The following is a 24620-nucleotide window of genomic DNA, read 5'->3' on the forward strand; positions in this document are numbered from 1 at the left end:
TGCCCCTTAGGAAAGAATGGATTGACAAAGTCCTCTCCAACACTTAGTCATCAAATTCACATCAACACTTTGAAGTAAATAAAAATAAAACTCTCACTGGTTGCACAGAGACAATTGGAAATGCTGCAGGGGCCATTTATTCACCAGTTTCACTCATGTCCAGTTATTGCTAAGAAAAGCTCGGGTAATGCAAATAAGGAAGCTGATTATCTCAAATCTGGCCTTAGTGGGCAGTTTTAAATGCCTTAACTGAGCTTAAGAGTGGTGCTGCTTTTTCTTATTTGAAAGTGCACTTAAGTTATACGTGTTTGAGGATTTTGCTGATTGACTGCAGGAGAAAAAAATTACAGGCTTGTATTACATTGTTATGCCATGTAAGCACCTTGCATAATTACCTTAGCCCCAACATAATTTTAATTATGTTAGAATTAGTGCAAAGAATTTTATCTGAGACTCATGTAAATATTTTGTGCTTTCAATACTTTGATGTGCCTAGAAAGAGATTAAGGTTTGCTTTGATAATTAGTCTGTTGTATGTGGCCAAAAATTCATTACAAACACAGTTAATTAAGTTGTCAACAAAGCTTTGGTCTCCGGCGGGTGAGAATAACTCAATAATTTTGTTTGGCTTGACAGGGGATTTCCATTTTATTGCTCTCAACCCCGGCTGTCTGCGGGGGCCCACAGCAGAGTGGTATTTTCCGGGAGGCACCACAGAACCATACAGGACATGGTGCACTCAGTGTTGCCCTGGGATGTAGCACAAGGAAGGGAAACTTCAGATTTGAGGTGAAGCAAAGCTGGGTGCCACTCCAGACAATGACATTGTGGCTCTGTGCCACAGAAGGCACAGGAGAACAGAGGCTTCTATCCTGGGATTGGGGAAGCAAGAGACAGTCATGCTCATCCCCATAAAGTTATCTGACCCTTCTGGGTGGATGAGGAGCCCCAGGGCCAATTCTGCCACTTGGAATTGGCAAAAATGGTGTGGAATGCCCACTTCATGCCTGGGGCAGTGGGCTGGAGCACTTCTACTGCCTGTTCATACTGTGGGTCCAGACAGGGTCTAAATGCCTTCACATGCTCCATGAATACACCTTACGTGATAGAAAACCAAGGTATTTTCCCCAAATACCCCTTCCCTGTAACAGGATTTCTTCAGGTGGACTCCAACCTGGCATGAGCCCTCTGTCTCTTTGCAGCATCCTGTATCAGTGCCACCACCGTGGAAAGGTGGGAGCACAGCCCTCTTCAGAGGTAGAGACCTCTTGGGACCGTGACTGCACTTCAAGCTGGTGTGCTGTGCCCTATTCCTTGTGTCTGAGAGCCATGGCCTTGGCTGCCACTGGACTTGGTCCCAGGTAGGTGACAGGGAGCCCCAGGAGGAGTGTGGGTTTGGGGCATCGCTCAAGAACCAAACCCTGAGTACCTCCAAGTGGCCCATTTCCATTTCAAAGAGCCCGTTTGTTTTATCTGGCAATTAGCTTGCACCCTCTGTAGAAAACAACTTCATAAATACCACCGAGCTCCTGGCTGATATCCCCTTTTAAATATTTTTTAAGTGCATGATTAATACACTTTCCCAGCCCCTGTCTGGGACTGTGCGGGGAGGTCAGGGAGCAGGTAAATGAAAGAAAATGACTTCACTCGGCATTGACTGGGCTATTAATCACTGCCCATTTTCTATAAATCATGGCAGATGGCAGAAACAGGCAGGTACTCATGGGAAATGACACACTGTGCATGACGGGAATCGTGGATCACAGCAGACAGCGGGAAAAAAAGAGGTTGCTCCTTGCCCTTCTGTCCCCAATGGAGGAAGGCTACTTGCACTGCACCTGCGGTTCACCTCTACATGACAGCTCTCTCCTGTAAAACCAGCTGTAAAAGTTTGGAGGAGCCCTGGAAAATTCCCCACATCACAGCTGGACTGGATGGGTCCATCCAGGGATGTCTCTTTCTCATCAGGTGTGGAGGCAGTGGTGAGGAGGGTTTGCATCATGTGGGTGAGTGCGTGCTGGGGACAATAAGCCCTGAGCGTTAACATCTTTTAAGCCACTATGGTGACGGATACTTTTAGTTGAAGCAACAATTTTGTATGTAGTAGACAATAAAACCCAACACCAAACACTCATTCGTTTGCCTGAGAGCAGATGCAGATGGGAAATGTGGGAGAGGAACTTACACTGATAAAGATAGGCAGACAGATAAATCATAAATTGAGCATGCGTTTGGCAGCAGTGTTCATCCAGGCACTTTCTATGCTGTAGTCTTGGTGGATCCCCTTTGCATACATGGGAAATGTGGGTCCTCTCCCTCCGGAGTGGGTGACCCTCTTCTAATAGTGCCCTGCAATGCTGTGGAAGTTGTGTTCCCAAACCCTGTGCCTGTAATGAATCTATAGCAGCAGCTTTAGGTAGTGGAAAGCAGCTATTTTTTTAAGGAGGATACACAATGGTATATGTATAAATGAATGAAGAGTATTTTACATGGAGGTTGTATAAAATATAAGGCAAACACAATTTACGGGCTCTCTTCTCCTGCAAATTGACAGTCTTAGTGAAATTAGTTGGAATAAGCCACTGTCCATTTGGTATTTCTTCCTCAGGGAATGAGATTTTTCCTCTCACCTCTCTTTTCTACTGTAGAGACACAGGGATGTATTTTGTCCTCCTTAGGTGCAAGGAGAGCTTATGTTGAGCTCATCAGTTTTGCTTTCCCATAGCCTTGCAATCCCCTGCTGACCCCAGCCAGACCTGCAGCTGGGCGCCCTTGGTGCTGCTGGGCAAGGAGAGCAGCATTGCTGCCCGCAGCGACTCCTGCAGCTCTCACCCCCAGCCCTGGTACACAACAGCAACAGCTCCTTTTTCTGCTGGCAAAACAGCAGGAAGAACAAAACGGGCCTGTGCCAGGCAGCTCGAGCTGGACCTCCCAGCTCAGGCACCACCAGCTGGGAGAAACTGCTCCAGAGCAGGGAAAAACAGGGTCATCTGCTCCAGGTCAGAGTCTGTCCTGTCAGCAGGGAAAAGGATGGACAAAGTTTGGGGGATAGATGTTGTAAGTGGGCTTAGGAGCGATGATGTACAGCTCATGTCCATCCCTGTGAAGGTTAATATGGAGAATGGCTCCCAAAGAGGCATGGTGAATGGTTGAATGTGCCATGGTGAGCGTATGCTGGTAGGCTGGCAGTGGGTGTGAGTGTACATGGGTGTCACAGGGGCTTGCAGGGAGACAGATCCAGAAAGTAAGCTGGAAAGAAGATAATCCTGCAAGTGTGTGACCTGTGAAGGAAGAAACAGCCTCAAAAGAAGCCAAAAGGACACATAAAGAGAGTGAGTGGATGATGTGAAGCAGAAGACATGTGAGATCCGGAGACATGGAATACGCTGTAGCCAAGAAAGCTTCACATTATAAAGAGCAGGCGGGGTGATGGAGAGGATGGCATGGGGACTTCAAACACCAGCTGGGTGGCCCTGGTGCTCGCCAAAGACATCTTCCCCAGCCCAGGAGCTGCTTGGGGACATCGTGTTGCTCCTACCAGCACAGCTGGATGGGGTGAGGAGGAGGGCTGGTCGCCTCCACAAGCAGCTGTGTGCAGATGTTTTCCAGCAAGGGAAGAGCAGCGAGGGCGTAGTTTGAAAGGAAGGGGAAAAATTGTAGCGGGACCTGAAGAAAAACTGCTGCTGAAGGAGACCCAGCTCTCAGGGGCTGTCTGCAGCAATGTGGGGTGAAAGCCTTTTTTATATTTCTTTTTTTTTTTTTTTGGCGTTGACGTCCTTCCTTCCACTCAATATGCTATTGAAACTGAATGTTTTTCACACCGAACTGGCCCTGCTTGACTGTGCTGGGCTCTCCAGCCACCCTGTATCCCTGCTGCCCTGGTCACAGCCAGGCTGGAAAATCTGCAAGGAGATTTGAGGGGAGGGCTGGTTCCTCCACCACTTCCTGATCCCCCCCAGCTCCCCCGTAGGCCCCATGGGGGCCTAATATTTGTGCGTGTGTGTTTTAACACAGCATATGGTCTTCATTACACGCAGACTTCTCACTTCCATAATTATACCATGATGGGAGTTCCTGTCAAAGTCATAAAGCAAATTCTCTTCCCCTGCCCCATCCCTCCACCCTCACCAGCCCTCCCCATAAAACTCACAGGGGTCTCCAGTTTGCAAGGAGAACCCCCCTCGGCAGTTGCACCGTTAACCCTTTGCATCCTCTGTTTTGGCAGCAGTTGGAGGAAAGACTGACTTTCCCCATCAGGGCTTGCTTACAAGGCAAGGTGAATGGGGTGTCCAGATTCTGGCTGCATGAGAAAGAGCATAGAGAGCTGGTGCTGCCTAAACTATGTTGGGGAAGCAGAGGGGCAAGTGGCAGCTTAATGCAGCGCCCTGCTTTCTCTCTGTCCGTGAAACGTGCTGAACCCACCCACTGCCAAAATACAAGCCCCTCTGGGTAGCGCATGGCAGCTGTTTAACAACACAAGTGCAACACTACCCTACAGTTTAGGACAGGAAATTAAGGCGGCTGTATCTGCAGGGGGAATTTAAGTACACAGACTGCAATTACCTGTGCTGGAGTTTGGCCAGAGCCCTGCTCCTCCAAGAGCCACTGCTGGACCTGACACCGATGGCCGGTGCTCAGGTGCTGCGGGGCCATCACGGCTCCTGAGGCTGCGGGCAGCTTGGGGTCATGCCCAAACCTTGGCTAAGGTGGTTGGAGGCAGGAAAGCATGGAGAATTTACACATGTGTGGAAAGGTAGGGTTTTTTTGAAGCGATGCTGCTGAATTGAGAGACACTGAGCTGTGGTACATCTAGGTGCCCTTTTGCTTGGTGACTGACTGGAAAATGGGCTTGGATAGTCCTTATTTGCACTAGAAATGGTGAGTACTGGAGGAGACAACTTCTCTTAACCATGCTTTGCTGGTCCCTAAGCCAGGGTGATGCTAAGAGTCACGAAGGGACCCATTGACCTGATGGCTTTTGACGGCCATTGGGATGTGCCCGGTTGGCATGGGCAGACAGGTTGCAAAGGGCTTGTCCAGGCATCACACAAGTAATACTGTTCAGCACCATGCTTGCCATGGTGAGAAAAATCTGATTTCCCACTAGGTGGTAGAGAAGAGCTTGGCTGAAACTCCTCTTGCTTCTTATAGCTGAGCACAAGGGAAGGGAGGTCATACAAAACTAGAGACCTCTGTTTTAGCCAAGACTCCAGCAGACCCGAATAAACCAGGGGTGCTGGGAGAGAGGCAGCATGTGCGGAGGCAGGGAGTGAGTTTGATGCGGGTACCAGCAACCCAGTGAGCGCCAGGTCCTGCTCACCACCACCCATGATCCCTGCTGCACCAGGCAGCACGTTTGTTTTGACACCTGTGGGTGTCTGATGACCCTTTACTGACTGATCTTAGGAAATACATTTTGAAATGGGCTGTATCTATTAGAAAGAAAGAGAGGTGGGGGTACAATGCATCTGTGCTGATTGCAAGGGGGCCTAGCATCACCAAAGCCCATCAAGGAGTTGGTGAGCTTTGCCCAATGTCTGGGCTGCCTGCTTACCATGTATTAGCACCTTTAGTTGTTTTCCACTGATGTTAACTCCCTGTATCTCTACTTTTTTCCCCTCCCACAACTCAAACATATCTGCTTTGGTAGCAATTCTAACCAGATGCATGTGAGTTATTCCCAGGTAGGATTCATACCCAGCATGGATGGAGAGATGAACAAATTCGTGGGAGGAGTCCTGCCACTTGAAGAAGGTGACATTTCCCATTGAGATCTCCAGTGCTCCCAGTGACAACCCAAGGCTGGGATTCACAGCAGCCCCAGGTGACTGGTGTGCCTGGGTTGCTTCAACGCACCCTGGAAGACCAGAGAAGTGGCAGAAGCCTGAAGAGGTCACACCTGCACGCAGGATCAAACACACTTGGCTCTTGCCTGACGTGTATGTATTCATCTGACCAGTTCTTAAAGGTCTCTAATGGGGGAAATTCTGCAGGTTCTCCACAGGCTGCATCAACCTTATAATTAGAGAGGTTTTCTTGCTGTCTAACCTGCATCTTTTTTGCTGCACTTGATGCTCCCGAATTCTTGTGCAGTACACCCTGTGCACTGGGATGTGTAATGTTGGCTCAGATGCCTACATTTCCTATGCAGGGATGGGAGTTGGACTCAATGATCCTCGTGAGTCCCTTGCAACTCAGGACGTTCTATGATTTCTATGCAGTGAATGTCCAAAGCATGATAGCCCTGATTCGGATAGGCTGTGATGAAGATTGAACCCAGCTGAGTGGAAGTACCAGTGATGTGTTTGAATCTGAAGGTACCTACAATTGCTTTGAAAGGTCCCTGCAGCCCTGAGGTGGTTTGTTTCATGGCATGAGGATTCAGAGGTGATGTGTCTTGGGCTTAGCTGTCCAGGGAGAATGCTTACATAGAAATAGCTTGGTTTTCTTCAGATAGGCTCATGATAATGGTAGAGATTTTCTAATAGAGCCCAGGAGATGGTGGAGCTGAATTTTAAGCTTTTTTGTCAGTTGAAGAAGGTCTGAATCCATATTATTAACTTCCCCAGAGAGAAAGGTTCCCTCTCAGGAATTCGTGTCTCATGGGTCCAGAAGGAAAATAAACATGCAGCATGAACTGGAGAATGTTCAGCTCCCAGCTGACTCCCTGCAGCTTAAACAGCCGCTGCCTTATGTGAAAAGGAAAGGTCCTAGAATCCCCATTGTCCTGTGCTAAAATACAACACCACAGTCCCCATGTGACATGACCCCGGCCAACACACACTGTGCCAAAACACACTGTTAGAGTGAGATTTCCTCCAGGAGGGGCAGAGCTACAAGCTGTCACATTTGAACGATGGTGAACTGCAAGGAAGGGGAGGATTGTGTGCTTCAGGAGAATGATTATATTGCAAAGGAGTCTCTAACCTTAACCTTACAAGAGGTGTGTGCTGAGGTTTTTCAGAGGTGCCTGATAGGTTGGGGGGGCTCAACATGGTCTACCATGAAGCCACAATAGAGTCAGGTGGAGGAGTGACAACTTTGGTACCTAGTGGCTGAGCCTCTTCAGACTATGCAGCTCCAGGCTTTGCATTGAGGTCAGAGAGCATGGAAATCTGTGTCTACCAGCTTCTGCCCACAAGGAGGTCACTGAGTGCCTGGCAATAAAGTCTCCTTGTGGGATTTCAGCAGGTTTCACCACTTCTTGACCACAGTTTTCACAATAGTTTTCAAACGTCCTATTCCTGAGAGTGTTCCTATGTGCCCACATGCTGAGCAGTCCCCTCTGGAGCCCAGAAAAAGATGCATTTGTTCTGCTTTAATTTTAGCTTTCAAATCTTCCTTGGACAGGAACAATTTGGAATAAACCAACATTGTGTTGAAACACACTCCTCAGTGCTACATTGACTTTCTAACTTGCTTTTCCTTTGGAGAATCTTGACACACTTTGTTCTCTAATGCATTAATCTTCACAACATCACAGGGATATTAGGAAATGCTGTTATTTCTCTCTCTTATTTTTAAGGATAGGGAACTGAGTTCACGGATCAATTAAGCAGATTACCCAGGGTCTGGCAGTAAAACCCATGTCAAAGCAGGACTGAGATATCCCAGAATCAGCCAAATGCCTTCCAAAGTGCTCGTTTTGTACCTTTTCAGAAAACTGGGAGACACCAAGCACAGAGGGGTGTGAGCCAGGGTGGAGAGGGCTCTGAAGGTGTTTTTTTCTCAGATGGTTTCATGGTATGTGCTTTGCAGATGGATTAGACCCAGAACTGACTAGAGTTGAAGGTTTGGATTGGCCTGAGGGTTTTTTCCCCTGCTAGAGAAGATCTGAGGCTCCTGCTAGGCATTGCTCCCTTCCCAGCATAAGGGAAAGCTGGTGTTCCCTGGAAGTGGAAATCAGCAGCGGGTGATTTTGGGGTGTCCCTCTCCTCATGGTGTGTTATGAGCTAGAGCAGCTGTTTTGAGATGACTTCTTTGTGACCTTGAAGCAGTCAGGCAGACCTCCAAGCCCTGCCTGCTCTGACACAGCAGGACTTCTCTTTTCCCGTTTTAATATTTTGAAGTAAGGAGCTTTCCAGACATTTGTAACATCAAGTGTCTGTGCTGGTGGGAAGGTGGCAAGATGGGACCGTATTTCATTGCATGTGCTACCAGACCCCCCAAAAGGCTGGGAGCTTGGAAGGCGACTGCACAGTTGGTCACTTCCCTGAACTATCTGTGCTTCAGGAGCTTCCAGCTCATGAATCTTGGAAGGAAAGACTTTCTCATGAGATTTGTGGTGTGTCCAGTCCCAGCTAGAAATACCACAAGAAAAGCCTCTCTTGGGGAGATCGCATCTCTAACCAGGAAATGCAGAGTGATGTGAGAGTGAGAAAAAATCCAGATGTGGCCACTATCTGCTTTACTTTTCTCTGGGAAACCAAATTCTCCTTTGCACAATATAGTTTTGTCAAGCATCATTCTCAAGCACATCTAACCTTTGCATTTGCCAGCTATAATTAAGTCAGACCCACATATCAAAGCTGTGTATGTGTGTGTCTGTGTGTATGGAGACAGCTTCCAACAGATCACTTTCAGCTATTTTTCTCTAATAGACTGAATGGAGCTGCTCACTCCCACATACAGAGCGAGCTCTGGCCTGGACAGCTGCCTTGGGAGAAGTGTTGGCTTCTCTCCTGTTGGGCCAGTCTTGCATTTTTGAATTACTTTAATAAGAAGTGCTTAAACATTTACATTTTTCAAAGTGAAGCAATTTTTCCACAAACAAGCCTTTGTTCTCCTGCACAGTTCAGGGCTTTTCTTTGCAGTGTTACCTTGTCTGCAGTCCCAGGCCAGCCTGGGAAACACACAGTGTAGTTTAATGCTAAAGAAAGTACCTGTTTCCTTTTAAAAGAGGCTAGTTAGTAGTGTGTGACAGCTACCCAGGGTGTTAGAGATGTTTGCTGGATTTTGGAGAGGCTGGTGGTGGACTTGGGCTCTAGAGGGGTAATTGCAGGGAAGGAAAACAGCCTGAATTTGCCAGGTAAGTGAAAACCTGAAGATGAGTTTGGGAGTTGTGTTGTGACCTCGAGTGAGGTTGGTGCTCATGGTGCTCTGCTCCTGTGTGAGTTCTGCTCCTCTTGGCTGTTGGTCATTGAGATGGCTGTGACTCCAGGCTCTTATAGTGCTGGGGAGCAGGAGGACATCAAATGCATAGCCAAGGGCAGCCAAATCTTTATTAAACCTCAAGAAAATAATTAGTCTAACTCAAATTTTAGTTATTTCTTACGTTTAGGGAGGGGGTAGGTACCTTCAGGTTTTTGGCAGCTCACATTTATAATTAAAATTAATAATAATAGGAACAACAAAGCAGAACTGCTGGCCATAACTCCCCCGCCCCTCACATGTGTTTTTTGAGTAGGTCCAGTTGGCGCCAAACCAAAAATGCTATTCCCTAACAGAAACTTTTCAACGTTTATTATCCATCACATACAGAGGCAAAAAAGTGTCTCCAGTTCTCTAGTTACCAATGCACTAATGAACATCTCCTAAGGTTTCTCGCAAGTTAAAGGACTTGAGTAGGGAGTAGACAAGGGACTGAATTTCACTGTGTGTCTGAATAAGGTGAAAAATGGATTTTACGTGATGGCAGAGCCTTAGTCTGGCATTCCTCATACTTCTCAGAAAATGGTTTCCAAAGCGCCAACCCTTTGTTTGGCAGCTTCTTGTGGTAAGTGGGGCTTTGAGTAAAGTAGTAAATGTATCTTGAACTATCAGAAGAAAAAGAGATAGTAATAATTTTTACTTTGTAGGTAAGTTAGACTATTCCAAGTAGATAGCCTTTGTTGTTGCTAGTTCTAGAGAGTTTGAAAGGTTCTGGTTACCATGCAAGGTATTTGTTTTCTCCCTCTTGCTAGTGGAAATGTAAAAATTGCCCAGCAAGGAATACACAGTTAGGTCCCACAATTAAGATCTTGGAAAGACAGCTAATTACTTCTCCAAAAGCTGGGAATGTTTGCTCTGGAGAAGTGTCAAATAGCAAGATCTCCCTTGTACGGCAGTAACTGCTATAGAGCTTCTGCAATGTTACTTTAGTCATAGCACTGTTGTGTTGCTGGATGTTCCATACAGGGGGAAAATTCAGCTTTGACTTAACCCCTTGGATTAACAGCAGGTACAAATTGGGGTGGCATTTTAACTGAGTCTTCTAAAATGCAATTTGTGTGGTTTTAGTAGTATGTGTTTGTTTGCCTTTACACCAGCCTTTTCTGTGCCTTTTTGCCCATTACCACCCAGCCTGTTGTTTCCCAGTGTGAAGATGGGATGTGGAAATGGCTGGAAATAAGGGATCCAGCTTAAAGGACCATGTGCTACCTGCTGGTGGGTATTACTCAGCCATGCAAGGAAACCAAACAGCTCTGAAAAATAAGAAAGGTACAAGGTGATGCATTTAACCACTGGGGCATCTCCTTTAGAGGTCACGATCAGCATTTTTCTTCAAGACTGGAGCTGGCTGTAAGTGGTTGGTCACAGGTGCCTGTACACTGCAGGGTGGTGGTGTTGGTACGAGCTGCCATGCAGCACACAAATCATTTCTGATGAAAATTAAATACCCGAAAAAGAAATTCCACTACCAATGGTGTGAGCAAATCATGCACAAATGACTAATAAATAGCACTGCAATCTCTCCTTAAGCTGTGATTTATCTGTCTGGAGACTTATTAAAGAAATGTTCCTGCTGTTTGCACAATTTTTATCATGGTGCTGCCTTTTGATGCTCTCAGGTGTCACAAACCTCTTTCCCTGCTCTGTCAGCCACAGCAAAAGCCCCACACATGACTCCTCCACCATGCAATGTCTGTGAGCAAGCACATCCACACCACAGCACCCCAGCCCGGCTCTCCCCTGGCCTCACACTGCTGCTCTGTGCTGCACTGAGGTGCTCTGGTCGTGGTCTGTGCTGGTGAATGAGATCTCTGTGTTCTGCTTCCTCCTGCTTTTCCCTTTTCTGGGGTTGTTGCATCACTGCAAGTTATGTGAGTGCCTCCTGCTTCCCCCAGGCAAAACCCACCCAAGTTGGTTCAGACCCATAACATACAGAGCGTGAGTGGGTCAGGCTGTTTTGGGTAGAGCTGCAAGAGCAGTAGCTCCTGCTGGAGGGGTAGAAGGGGGAGCTGGGGACCACAACCTGTTTTATCAATACCTGGTATTGAAATGTGACTCCCTCTGTGTCTGGAGATCTAGTCCTGTGGTTTAAGGGAACCAGACTCATGGTTCCTGTTATCACATAACCTCTTCCCACATGTCCTTCCCACATGTCCATCACCCCTTGAGCAGCTCCTGGTGGTGCTCATGCTGGGGGACCAATATCCTGCATAGGCTTTGTTTGGGATTGCCCTCTCTTGAAAGACAAGTACTTTGGAGGCTGGCACTCCCAGGATGGTGGTGGCAGCTGCTGCCCCACACCATGGCCAGGCACTGTTGGGTGGTGTGTGCTGCAGCCCCCGGCTTATCTCTGCTGCCATCCCAGGCATCACCCCCACCACCCAGGGACTTTACTTGGATTTTTGCTGTTTTTCTCTCTGTGCACATCTGGGTAAAAGGGATGGTTTTGCTCTCATCAAACAAGGATGTGTTTTTAGTTTTCCTTATGACAGGTTGGTTGGTATAAACAAAATAGACAAAAGTAAGAATGTTACTGGTATGGCAGTAAACAAGTTATTTTAGAAATTAAAAGTATTCAGGCTTCCCTGCCCTCCTCCTGGGAAGTGCCAGGGAGGTTTGTAATGCTGACCTCATCCCGCAACTTGCCTGGAACAGTGTGGGGATGCAGGCTGGCTGCTTTTGTACCCAAAGAAAATAAGCCAGGCATTTTCTCTGAAAATACCACAAGTTTTCTTGCCACTTTACATTTTTTTAGCACCCTGGTGGCCTATGATTGGGGCAGATGAACATGGCTATACTGGTGACAACTGTCCCAGAGCTGTTCCTGCCCCAGAGGAAGGGGACGGATGGGGAAGCCAGGGGCAGGAGGGTACCCCCAGCTGGCATTGTCCTGTGACAGTGCCAGACCCTGGGGACAACAGGGAGAATGGCCACTCTCTAGTCCCAGCCTCCATCTGGGTTGTTGCGTTTTTTTGCAAAGCTCAGTCTGTGTGTGGCTGCTCCTGCCCCATTGTCCACCAAGGGCTTTCTCTGCACTCTTCAATGCAGAAAATACTAAGAAATACTAAGTTAAGAAATACTAAGCTAAAGCCAGATAGAGGAAAATCTCAAATATGTGACTTTAAAAATACATCTGTTTAAATTTGCTGCTTCTTTTTTTTTAGCTAAACAACTACACTTTGCATGACTGGCTCAGCAGTTCCAGCACATTTGAGGTCAGCAATACTTTGAGGATGCTGGCATCTTGCTGACATTATCGGTTCATGGGACAATGGGACCCTGCTTGTCTTTTTGATGTGTGGGACATGACAGAAGCGGCTATAGCTATTCTGACTCAGCCCTCAAGCACTTGTGCTGTGGAAGTTTAGACACAGGCAATGCTGGATGATGAGGGATTTGTGCTGGATCTTTTCTCTCTGTGAAAAAATCTGTAGCTGCCAATGAGGTTGATTTTCACTCTGACAGTAGTTCACCCTGGAGAATATATAGCATTATGTGACATGTAAAATTTGGATATGATGTAATTTACAGGTTTCTGCCTTCTTTATGAGATACACATGCTATGCATGTATCCACCTTTTAATAAAGAGTAGAGTAATTAGCAAATCTCAGTGGTCAGAGGAAGAAATGGAAGGGAGAGTAAGGGGCTCAGGGGTAGCAGCTTTCATTGCCCTTTATAGTAGTAGGACAGGGAATATTTGCACTCATGTATCTCTCTTCCCTGATCCACCAGTCAGAAGTGCTTCCAACCTTGAGCCTCCTGCTCAGCCCCAGCTGAAAGAACAGGTCTGGCTGCCCATCCTCCTCCTCTCTCCCCGTGGCTGAAGGACCATCTCAGGAACCTGCCACATCTGTTGGCTTCACACCGTATGGGCCCATATCTGCCCACAGGAGCCATGCTACAGGTTGGTCTGTCACATTTCTGACTGCAGACAGGTCTGCAGAGGCTGAAATCTTGTAAGAGCAATGCTGGGAACAGAGATCCAATAGAAATAACATTTATTTCAGGAAGGAATTGATGGGGAGGATGCTCTTCAATAAAGCAGCCAACTCCTTAGATTAACTGTTTTTACTTGCTTTATATCACTCCAAAATAGTTAATATCTCTGTTAGGACCTTCAGGAGTACCACCACACTTCCAGTACCAGCTGGATAGAAACCAGGGCTGTAGGAAACCATCATCTGGGCAGTGATCAGAGCTCCTGCTGCCCAGCTGTGGTCCCCACCTCCCAGGCCCTGTGGGGTCCTGCCGTGTGGCACCACACACACGCTCATGTGCAGACAAATACATGACTGAGAAAGGCTGAAAATTTCCTGCTTAATGTCTACTGTCAGAAAATGGCACTCTGCTAAAACTGAACTATCCCATGGGGGTGTGCCAATTTGGACAAACTTAAGTTTAGAGGAAAAAAAATCAGAATAACTCATTTCAATAAACTCACAGCAGTCAGCTGTCAGAATGGGACATTTCAAGTTTCAGTCTGAAATGACTTCTCTTTGGCACCACTGTGCATTAATGTATACTATAGTACAAATTCTTACATGAAAGAATGCAAAATGAATTATGAAACAGAGCAATACTATACAAATCGGGACTGGAATAGAAACACGGAATACTTGAAACATGAAATATACACTAACTATAAAGATAATGGAATGGAAAATATATAAAAGAAATAATCAAAAAATGTGAAGAAATATTTCAATTGACCTGAAGCAAAGTGTTTCCAGAACACTGTTTTGTGAAGAATTGTTATGAACCCTATTCTTACTTTTCCTTTTCAGTTTTATGTCAGAAATCCCAGTTAGAGGCAAACACATGGCAATAGATGCATGAATGTTTGTGTAAACATACACAGATATAACTGCACATTCTTTTATTCTCTTTGTCTGTCTGGCCGCCTTTTCCCCACAACATCTGTCCCCTTCTGAAAATGTTTTTGTTTTCTATGACAGAGTTACTTACAAAGTCATTTCTGAGAGTTTTCAGTCATACTATGGATGAACTGTAGGGCACGGCAGGCAGCACGTTGTCTCCTAATCTAACCCATTTTTTGATAGACTGTGATTGAATCCTGAATCTGGGCCTGGAAAAGCTGCAGAAGCCCCACTGTTGTCTGGGTTTGCTTGACATATGTGTCTCCATGCCATATGTGAGCACCCGCATATAGTGGAATGCCTGGAAAGGGCTTCAAATGCCCTTGGTTTTTTCCATTTATGTTGCAGGCAGGGCAACCACAGAAAACCTAGTGGTAGCACCCACCTGGCAAAACCCACAGATGAAACTAAGACATATTGTGGACTCTCTGGAGCCCATATTTTATAAACGTGTCCTCTGCAAAATTAAAGACCAAGGCAAAGAGAGATCTATTCTCCAAGGCTACATCTTAGGCATTTCTCTTTGCTGGAGACGTGGAGGGCGTCTGTGCTAGAGGCTGGTCTGGCTGCACAGTGGACATGGGTGTTCCTTTCAGTGATCTGGCACACATCTCCATTTCTCCACAGCCCTGGGCTGCATGCCCTGTCCGGTGGAGGATGCTGACATTCTCCCAGGTAGGTGGGGAAGATTTACCTCTTTCCATCTTTTTTTTTCTTCAAGGAGTTTTGGCAATCCACAGTGCTGGTGCTGATCCTTGTGAATGTTGGTGAATCCGACCTGTGTTGCAGACACAAGCAGCAAATTCATCCCTGTGTGTGGGAGCTCGGCCATCACGTGTGTGTGTGGAGGAGGCACGCAGAGCTGCTGAGCTTTTGCAAGTTTTCTACCAGTCTCAGGGGACACTGGATGCTGTTTTGTCGGCCTGAGAAGAGGAAATGTTACTTTACTGTAAACAAATGAAAGAGTGGCCAAAACCTGCATCCAGCAGTGACTCATCTGCATTCCCACAGGTCAAGGTCAGAGTGCCTATTTGAAGGTGGATGTTTCCTAATGTGCAGTCGTTGGTAACCTAAAGCAGGTTTATGACATAGTCAAGATCAGGCATTAATGCAATAGACTGGTAATTCAATCACTTTATAGAAGTTGATCTGTCCTTTTTATTACAATTATTGTCAGCCAGGGTGTTTCGTTCCATCACTGAAAATAAACATCATTTATCATACTTGTAAAGATTAGCCCTTGACAGCTCCAGCTCTGCTTTGCATAAATGTGTATTAATGTCGGCTCTGTCTGAAGTGGAGAGAGAAGTCTATATTTCACAAGAATGATTAGACAGTGTCACCACTGCTTTAAGTAATGTCTTATCATGACGGATAATCAAACTGTGAGGAAAAGAAAAAAAAAAAAAACAACCAGAAAAAGGCAATTTATTGCATATGCATTTTTTGCTTTATTGGTCTGAGATATAGCAATACATTTGCTGCTGCAATACTGAGGTTCCTACTGTCCAAGCTCTGAGCTGATGTTGTTCTGCTGGGTTTCAGGAGGAGTGTGCTATCACAGCTCATGAGCAGAGCTGGGACTTCCAGCTTTCTGTGAGGCTGCCTGGGTCTTCCCATTTGAAGACCCAGCAGTATATAACTTTGCCAGACTTTTAACAGTCCATCCCTCCAGCTGAATTTGATTTGGAAAGTTTCAGCTAAAAGGATTCTGAGTGAGATTAAGGGAAAAATATGATGCCCAGGCTAAAATATTCTTACAGACATTTTACAGAGAAGCTCTAAGGCTCCTGAACTTGGGAGCAAGACCTAAACAGTTGGCATGGGCTCAGGTCAGGGCTGCACTTTTGCTGCTTCCATCAACATGTACCATCATTCATTGCAGGAAATATATCTATATCTATCTATCTGTTTGTCAGTGTGTATTTTAGAGATGCTAGAGTTCCGCGGCCAAACTCTGCATCTCCATGAGGTCAGTGAGTGCTCCAATCCACAACCAAATGTGCTTTGACCACCTCCGCAGCTGTATCAAGCCGGCTGTGGGAGTAAATAGGACTTTTCTTCCAAATCTGCTGGTGGCAATGTGTTTAGGGTCTCAGCTGACAGCAAAGAGACTGTTCCAGGGGCTGTGTGTCCTTGCAGTCAGCATGGAGGATATCTGGCTGGCATCTAGAAGGGTGAAGAATAACTGAAAACATGAGCTGAAGTCTTGCTCTTTGCTGGTTGAGCCAGGCCAATGCCAAGAATGTTCCCTTGTTTGCTGGTCTGTGCTGGGACAGGAATGGACATGGGCACCAATGTCCATCAGACACTGACTGTAAGTCAGATTCCTGCTGTGGTACAGAAAAAACAACTCTGTGACTTTCATGCAAGAATATCAGAGCTGAAGAAAAGTCTTTCTCGGACTCAGTATTGCGCCTAGTTTCACTGGTTTTAGAAACTGAGGAAATGAAACCAAACCCCATGTGTGTTTTCAGGTGCCATTTTTGGTGAGCTGGAGAAATTCTAGTATGGTACTGAAAATCTTTGTGATTTCTGGTCATCACATCTGGCCCAGGTTGTGGAGTAGGAGTGTTTGTGCGAGAGGATCTCGCTGCTGGTTTTCAGAAGTTATTTCCTGTGGTTATGTCCTCAGTGGAAAACAAACAAACAAACCAATGAACCAACCCCTCAAACAACAAACAAACAAAAAAAACAAACCAAAAAAACAACCTTCAAACAAACAAACAAACAAAAGCAACAACCACTCAACAACCTGGAGGCATGGATCCTTAAAAACAAATGTCAAATAAGACATTTGATTTATAATCTAAGCATTTCTAATGCAGCTACCTTATTTTGGGAGGCTTGTGATTGAGATCAATGTTAATTGAAAATGATGCTTTGAAATTAGCCCACTGTGGAAGTATCTCATTGAATCAGATCCTAAAGGAGCAATAATACCTCAAATATCATACATGAAAACAAATGAACTTCTTCCCTGCATAACTAACTGCTACTTCTTCTATTAAGAAACATTAAAAATACTGGAACTGTATTGAGTGCTTATATTGCTGTTTTCTCCTTTGATTTTTTTTGTACGTCAGCCCCAGTTTATTCACTTTCAGGTTATAGTTTCTAGCAGTTTCACCTCCTCTGTTCTGGTTTGGAGCTCGTCGTGATGCACAAAACACTGCTGCACAGCCTCCCCTTTGCCAAAGAACCTGAAATTGAAACTTCACCCTGGAATAAAACTGAAAATAAAAAAACCCAAAACATAAGCTGAAAAAAACAAATGTCAAGTGCCTGCCTTAAAGCAGCTGGGGTGAAGGAGCCAGTTGTCAGTGGTAGAGGGAAGGAGCGGTTGAGGATGGCATTGGGACCGTTAGTTGTTGAACCAATGCTGATTTTAGCCAGTAGTATTAACAACTGGCGCTTTTTGAAGTGCTAAAAGCTTTGGACACAGATTACCATGTGCATATTTCAATTTCCCTTAAATCTGGGGAGATTTCCTCTAAGAGTGCGAGCACAGACTCTTTTTTTTTTTTTTTTTTCAGTTCAACTAGATTGTGCTTGATGGGGACCGTTAACTGAATACAGCATATTATATATTACTTCAATAAATCACCGACAGCTGAAGCATTCAATATCATGCAGAGCAGTAATCAGGGGAAGTCTTAATCACACTTTAAATGGTTTGGATTTATGCTCTGCTTTCCACAGGCTCTTGTCACTGCTGGAAAGGGGTAGAAGCTCCCTGGTGGCCCACCAGGACTGGTCCAGCCTAGTGTCGGGGCTAAGCGTGCAGCCAGGGCACGGGGTTTCTGCCAGGGGGGCAGTGCTCAGACCAATGAGGATGAACAGCTTTGGTGTTATTCTTGGAGCTATTTGTACCTATGCAGTGGCCTCTTTAGATTGCCTAGAGCTTTTGGGGTAAAAAGGAGCCACTCTGGCACTGTAAACAAGCTGCTCTTACTGTGTTGAAGTTGCACAGATGTGTTGCAAGTCCTGGCTTTGTTTTGACAGAAAAAATGTATTTTAACATAAAATTTTGTTTTTAAAGAAATCATCATATAAGAGCAAACCCAGCTGCTGTAATCCTTCTGTGGTTTTTTTTTTGTTTTTTTTTTTTTTTTGCTACTCCCTTTGCATTTGGTCCAGGAGATTAAAAACACCTCCTGGATTTTTGTCAGGGTGTGGGAGAAGCAAAGACAGCAAGACTTTCCATGAAAGCAAAACTTTACAGCCAGCAGACATGGGTGGGAGGTGCGTGTGGGTCTCCTGTTGGTGAGTGCCAAGTGTCGGCCCACCAGCAGCCACCGGCGAAGGATGGGAAACCTTCCTCCCCAGAATCGTCATACGCCTGACCTTCACCTTTCCCTTGCAACCATATGCAGATGTGCATGATGTAATCTCTCCTGGCCACAAAGAGAAAATGAGGCAAAATCATAGCAGAAAACAATAGCCCTTTTTGGGGGGAATTTATCTGTTTTGGTTAAGTCTGGTCCCTGGAGTATGGCGGCACCTGTGAGTGCTGACACCAGGCATGGCCACTTGTTGGGGACTTCTGGTGGGATGGTGGGGAGATTTGGGGAGGTTAATAGACTTGTTAACCTCACCTGGCTGGGAGAGCCCTGCGCTGGCTGCCTTTTCCAACTCAGAAATACTTTGTGGACCCCTTCAGCTGGAGAGAACAAGCCTCCCACCTCAGCATTAAACACAGTCACACCGCCTGTGCCATAAATTATTGCTCTTGCAGTGGAAATTTGAACAAGACTCAAGTGGATCTGAGGTGCAGCAGCTGAGGTGGCTAAACAATAGTCCTACACAGAGGAAATTCCCCCATACTGGTGGATTTAAGTTGCAAGGAGCTTTGGTATCTGACTGTTGGGTTTGTCCCCTCCACCCTCTGTTTTGTTTTTCACTCAATTCCATGTTGTTCATGTTTCTTAATAGGGCATCTTTCATTATCATTATCCCTAATAGTGGTTTATTGTATTAGTTACAGTTAATTTAAATGTTACTGAAGCATTGAAAACAGATTGCAGATGTTTTGAAACAGATGTTATTTTAATGTTAAAACAAAATCATGAATATTTATGGATCATTATTGCCCGGGTTGAATTAGACTCTCTAAATAGTAATGTATGGGCTTAACATCTTTTGAAGGAAACACTCCAAAAAAGGTGAATGGAAAAACACTGTCATATAAGGAAGTGTAAATCATTTCTTCTGGCAATACTGAGTTTTCCTTTATGAACAGTCAGAATTAATTACTCTGATATTACAAAACCGGGTACTGTTCTTGTTCTATAACTGAAGTTAACCTAAGAAACACCTTTCCATCTATTTCCTAGCAAAGAGGCCCACCTGCTCCCTGCAAGCAGATCTAAAGCTGTAAGAATATTTTGAGGTGGAGTCATCAGTATGAAAGGAAAATAAGGTGAGGATGATGCAAGCGCACAACTCACTCAGTGTCAGTCTTTCCTACAGAAACACAAAGAGGGTTTGTTAATGCCATATGCAGCCTGTCTCTATTTGAGTCATATTTCTTTCTTTATGGAGATGAAGTTAGTCTTTAAGGCATCAGCTCAAAATGGTCTTTCATTCATTACAAAGTTATTTAGTTACGGGTAGGTAACTCTAAATGACATTTCTACATCTTGCACTTTATTAGTTGATCCTAGCTGCTAAATGATATGGAGAGATCAGCAGACTATGGCAGGGGAGTTCAGTGTGTTTTGGCCAATTTTTTGCACAGAGTCCAACCTTCTGGAGTTGCAAATTTGCCTCTGATGGGTTTGGGCAACTCCCTCTGGGAGAACTTGGGGGGAGGAGGGGGAAAGAAAAAAAGAAAATAAGGGAAAAATGGTGAAAGAAAAAAAAAAAAAACCAAACAAACTACTGTAAACACAGGGATGATATCCTGCTCCCCAAAGAGGCAAACAAGCTGCCTCAGACAAGCTGTGTCCTATTTAGGAAAGAAACAGCCCAACCATCAGCTCGTCAGCACTGACTGTGGGGATGATTCTGGTGTGGAAAAGCTGGTAGCAAGGGGACAGGTTACCATGCAGCCACCTCCTGTCTTACTGGGCTTTGCTCATTTCCACTAGGACAATGCACTCTAACCTGCAACATTGAGCCTTTTTCTTTCCCCATCCCCCGGCTCCAAATTTATTAATTTGGAAGAAAGCCTGACTCCTCCTGAAGCTGGCAGAACTCCTTGTCTACAGGCACAAAACCCCAGAGCAGATGGGCACACATTTCGGCTAACCGCAGCAGCAGTTGTTGAGCATTAGGATCTGTAATCTCATCCAGGAGCAGCCGAACAGCCGCCTTCGCTTCTCCCTCGGCCATGGGGAGCAAACATCACACGTGCTCCTCGAGCAGTGCGCAGAAGGGTTTTTCCCCAAGGACTCAAGACCTGCGTTTTCAGGAAAGGACAACAGTAGTGCACAAGCCTTTTCAGCTTCCACAGTGTGACCTAGGTTTAGGGATCACAGGAAAAGTGCTAAAACCCTGCATGTTGCATTTTGCTACTGAACTAAGCGGTGGCACGTAGCAGCCATGGCTGCTGGGTCTGTTTGTTGGCTGAGTGGTGGCCAGGCTGCAGGGCTTGGTGGCACTGAGGTCTGAAGAGCTCTTCCAACTGACTGCATCAAGGTATATCTATCTGGGCAAAGAGCCCTCGCACCAAGGCTCATAGGAGTGTTCACATTTGTTTTGATTACCCGAAATTGGCCAAGAGGCTTTTCTGTTGTGATCTCATCTCTTAATTTTAAAATCCGTACTGAGAAATGACATACATTCAAGTGAAGAGGTGTTCCTTCAATGGCTTGGACTTGAACTTCCACTGCTTTCATGTCCTGAGGATCACACAAAGCCTGGTATAGTACATTGCATTCAGTAGGCTGCCAGAAAGAGAGTTCATTTAGTTTGATGACAGATTAATACCGATTCGCAAATTAATTTTGTCTCTTTGTATATCAAGGGTGTCCACAACTTATTTAATTTGTAATAAATATAATTATAGAAATGAATGAGCTATCAAGATTTTTAAAGTATGATCCATCAATGTTGGCATGACTTGTAATCCTGGTCATTATAAATAAAATGGGTCTTTTGCAATATGGAATGCAATTTTCCCTGTAGTTTGTCTCATTATTTTCTGACACGTGGGTTAATATTAAATTACAATGCCTTAATTTTCAAATCAGGGCTCAATTTGTAAATAAGAGGTTAATAAATAACCTTTCCAGCTGGAGGCCCTATTGTGACTTCATTAAAATAAACTTTTAAATGAGATATTTGCCTCTTGGTTGAAGAAATGATGGTACCAGCATTGTCTCATCCTGTACATTGAAAAAAAAAAAAACTTGCATGACTGCCAGAAAACACTATCCAAAAAGTCATTGTGCATTCAGTGTTTTCTTAGGCTCTTTTAGATGTCCCTCGCAACTGCGTTATACCCTGACTTGCTCCCTCTTCTGCTTCCTGAGACATGGAGCACATACCAAGCTGTCCTTTGCTGTGTGTCACCTTGAACACACTGTGAAGGCTGCAAGTGGATGGAACTTGCTGTCACATATTGTGTCGTATGTCAGTGGTCTTTCAGTTGTCTATCCTACCCAGGTGATAAAGCGTGACATTTCTGAGCCATTAAGCTCAGACCTACCCCTGCTTCTTTGTCTACTTTCTGCTATGCTTCATGCCGTGCTCGTGTTTGTTTCTCTCCCAAAAAACTTTCAGTGAAAAAATAAAATACTTTTCTTAATAGTTGCCGCGTTGTTCACAGAAATTTCATGTTCTGAGCTGTAGAGCTGAATTTTCTCAGTTTGCACAGAGGTAAGGAAAGCTATAACTTCTCCACTGAAGGTACCTCTGGCTGGCATTGATTTGGCCCTGAACATAAAAACTAATTGGTCTGACCTTTTCCCATTGCTGGTTGACTAACTTGGACAAAGGCAATTTCCCTCATAGCTGATTTTGTGCAGTTATATATATGTATACACATATATATATAAACCTACCCTAAGGCAACAACCTCAAGATACAGTAGGAAAACTCAAAAAACCATCAACCTACTCCTCAGTGAAGCAGGAGGTTGCTCTGTGAGACAAAAGTTGAACTAAGGCAGTTTGTGGGTCAAAGCAAATGGACCGTTTGAAACAGCAAGTTTTCATGTCTGAGCATTGAATAAACTATTTTCAAAAGAGTCTGGCATGCTCTTGCTGCTTTGACCAGCTCAGGCCCATATAAGCAGCCTCACTCCTGCCTTGCAGCTGAGAGTTGCAAATATCGACAGCAACCTACCAGGACAGCAAAAGCAGCCCACGCCACTGGCAGTGGCACTGGTCCAGGGCAAGGTTCCTTTAAAAAGGAAGGCCCAGGAATGTGGGGCAATTGTGACCAGAAGGGCCGCATGTTTTTGTCTCCTCTCACAATGTTGGATCAGCATCTCCATGCTATCCATCCCACATCCTTATACTCAGCTTCCTCCTTCATAACTCTGTTAAAATATGGTCTTTCAACATTTCACCTGTTTTCCCAGTCTTCACATTGTCAAAGTGGTCTCCACGTGACAGGACCAGCCCCGTGATCATGCAGCTAATGAAAGAAATTACACTGCCTCACTTGCACTATGCGTGCTAAAGGAGAATCTTCCTCAGTTTTTTTTTACATGATACCTAGATCAGTTCATTTGAGCATTTTTTTTTCTAATTTGTTTTCACTCAATCCAACAGAGCACTGATGCATGTGCACAAGAGCAACTTTGCAACTGCAATGCGCTAATAGTTCTGCAGTTATTTTTATTCAAGAAACAGCAGTCTTTTTTAGCAGTACTGAAGGTGTTTGAAAGATCTTAAAATAAATAAACCTCCTCCATTCCATCTACATGGTTTATTCTGAAAGGAGAAAAAGACCCCCTTTGTTCACCCTAAGTTTCGGAGCTGTGCTCCCAAATGAACCATTTCTGAGCCCTGCTGAATCTGCTGAAACATCTGTGGACCAGCACTTTGCTTGAAGCACTGTGTGTTAGCACTGAAATGAGGGCTGGGAAAGATATTTTACCCTAGTTAATATAATTGCAACACAGTACAATACTTTGTGTGTTAGTTGAGATAGTTTTAAACACTAACAATGTGGATTTTCCTGTTATAAGGAGGGACTATGGTAATGTAAAAGGTCCTCAGCCCCTGTCTTTATTTTACATATTCATCTTTTGTGAAATCTGCTTGATCTCAACTAACTTCTCCCAAGTGGAAGAACTTCGTAGGAAGAGTAGGGGTGGAAATCAGCTCCTCATGAGCCCCTGGGGGATGTGACATTTTCTGGTACTGATTCACCCATGATGAAACCAGCCTAGCTCTCTACATAGTATTTCTTAAAAATGTAAATGACAGCTAAAACATTAATGAAAAAATGTAGTGATAATATTTTAGCTGAAAATACTTTTGATGTCACATTCACAAGACTACTTGGGAAGTCATGTCTCAGCCCTATGCTCTTCTAAATTCAGGGTTTGGAAGGTTTTTAGGCTAAGCTTGCTAATGCACTATTAATATGTGTTCAATATTGGCAATGCTTTTTGAATGGGATCAGATTTTAAATTTCCCTTGTAATCTGGGCAATTACGGGCCATTTTTTTTGGAAGTGTTCAGTGGCTAAAAGGCTTGCTCTTGTCTCTAATAAAAGCCTCCTCAACTACTTTAGTGCCATTGGTGTTTTCAACACCTAGACCGCTGCTGTTCAGAATGCTCCCACTTACTTCCAGTTAGCAACGAAAATACTGGAATCTATTTTTTTTTTTTTCCCAATTAAGTAGAAACCTTCACCTGGCTCAGCCCCAGTTTCTATTCCCTGAAAACATTTTTCATATTCACTGACAAATCTCTTGACATTGCTAAGACAAGCAATCATTTCCTGAGAGCTCCTCAAGCAAGGTGAGACCTGTTCAGTTCTTGGATGGCTGCTAATGAGGGAAATTCACTGGCCTGCAGGAAGTGATTAGGATCACCATTTGGAGCACCCTCCTCAGTCAGTACTGACGTTACAGGGGTGCAGCCTCTTCGGCTGTGGTGCAAAACCCATTTTCTCACCCCTCCTTAAGATCTCTGAGATAGAGTAACACCGCCCACTTTCAGTGTGCCTAGAGTGATGTTTAATCCTCTGTACGTTTCATGTAGCACTATCGACTTCCACTTATCGTCATTATTGATGAGTGACACAGAGGTTAAATGATTCGCATCAAGACATTTTGCTAAAAATAAAAAAAAAAGAAATTAATAGATCACTTTTCAGTCAGTTAAGACACAATGCTCAGATGCCATTCAGATGGGTAAATGCAGCAGGCAGGTGCCTTCTCAGAGGGCTGCTTTGCCAGCTGGGAAATGGGGCCAACAAAGCCACCTGGAGATTAACAGGTTCTTGCTACATGCTAAGAGTGAGCAGAAAAGAAGCAGCACATTTGCTTCCTGCAGCTTGGCTGAGACCCAGAGGCTGGGAGCGCCTTTGCTCCAAGGTCTGCAGCCAAGGGCAGGATGCTGGTGTTGCCAAGGGTGGGGCAGGCCACCTACAGACTCCTGGCCCCAGGGCTGCTTCTCCTCGCCAAG

General features: G+C 45.0%; 1 long non-coding RNA gene across 5 annotated transcripts in view; it reads left to right on the forward strand.

The window, feature by feature from the left end:
- Window positions 1-21100, forward strand: part of LOC139828415 (uncharacterized) — a 54309-nt gene extending 33209 nt beyond the window's left edge. For 2 of the 5 annotated variants that reach the window (XR_011739965.1, XR_011739967.1), the window contains 4 exons: window positions 1203-1361; window positions 1700-5939; window positions 12884-13055; window positions 14750-17065. This is a non-coding gene — a long non-coding RNA (uncharacterized lncRNA). Of the gene's footprint in view, window positions 1-1202; window positions 1362-1699; window positions 5940-12883; window positions 13056-14749; window positions 17066-19364 lie in introns of those variants that run through there. The other 3 variants (XR_011739968.1, XR_011739969.1, XR_011739966.1) reach the window with 3 other exon arrangements.
- The last annotated feature ends 3520 nt before the right edge of the window (window positions 21101-24620 follow it).

Source organism: Patagioenas fasciata, chromosome 7, assembly GCF_037038585.1.
Source record: "Patagioenas fasciata isolate bPatFas1 chromosome 7, bPatFas1.hap1, whole genome shotgun sequence".
NCBI lineage: Eukaryota > Metazoa > Chordata > Aves > Columbiformes > Columbidae > Patagioenas > Patagioenas fasciata.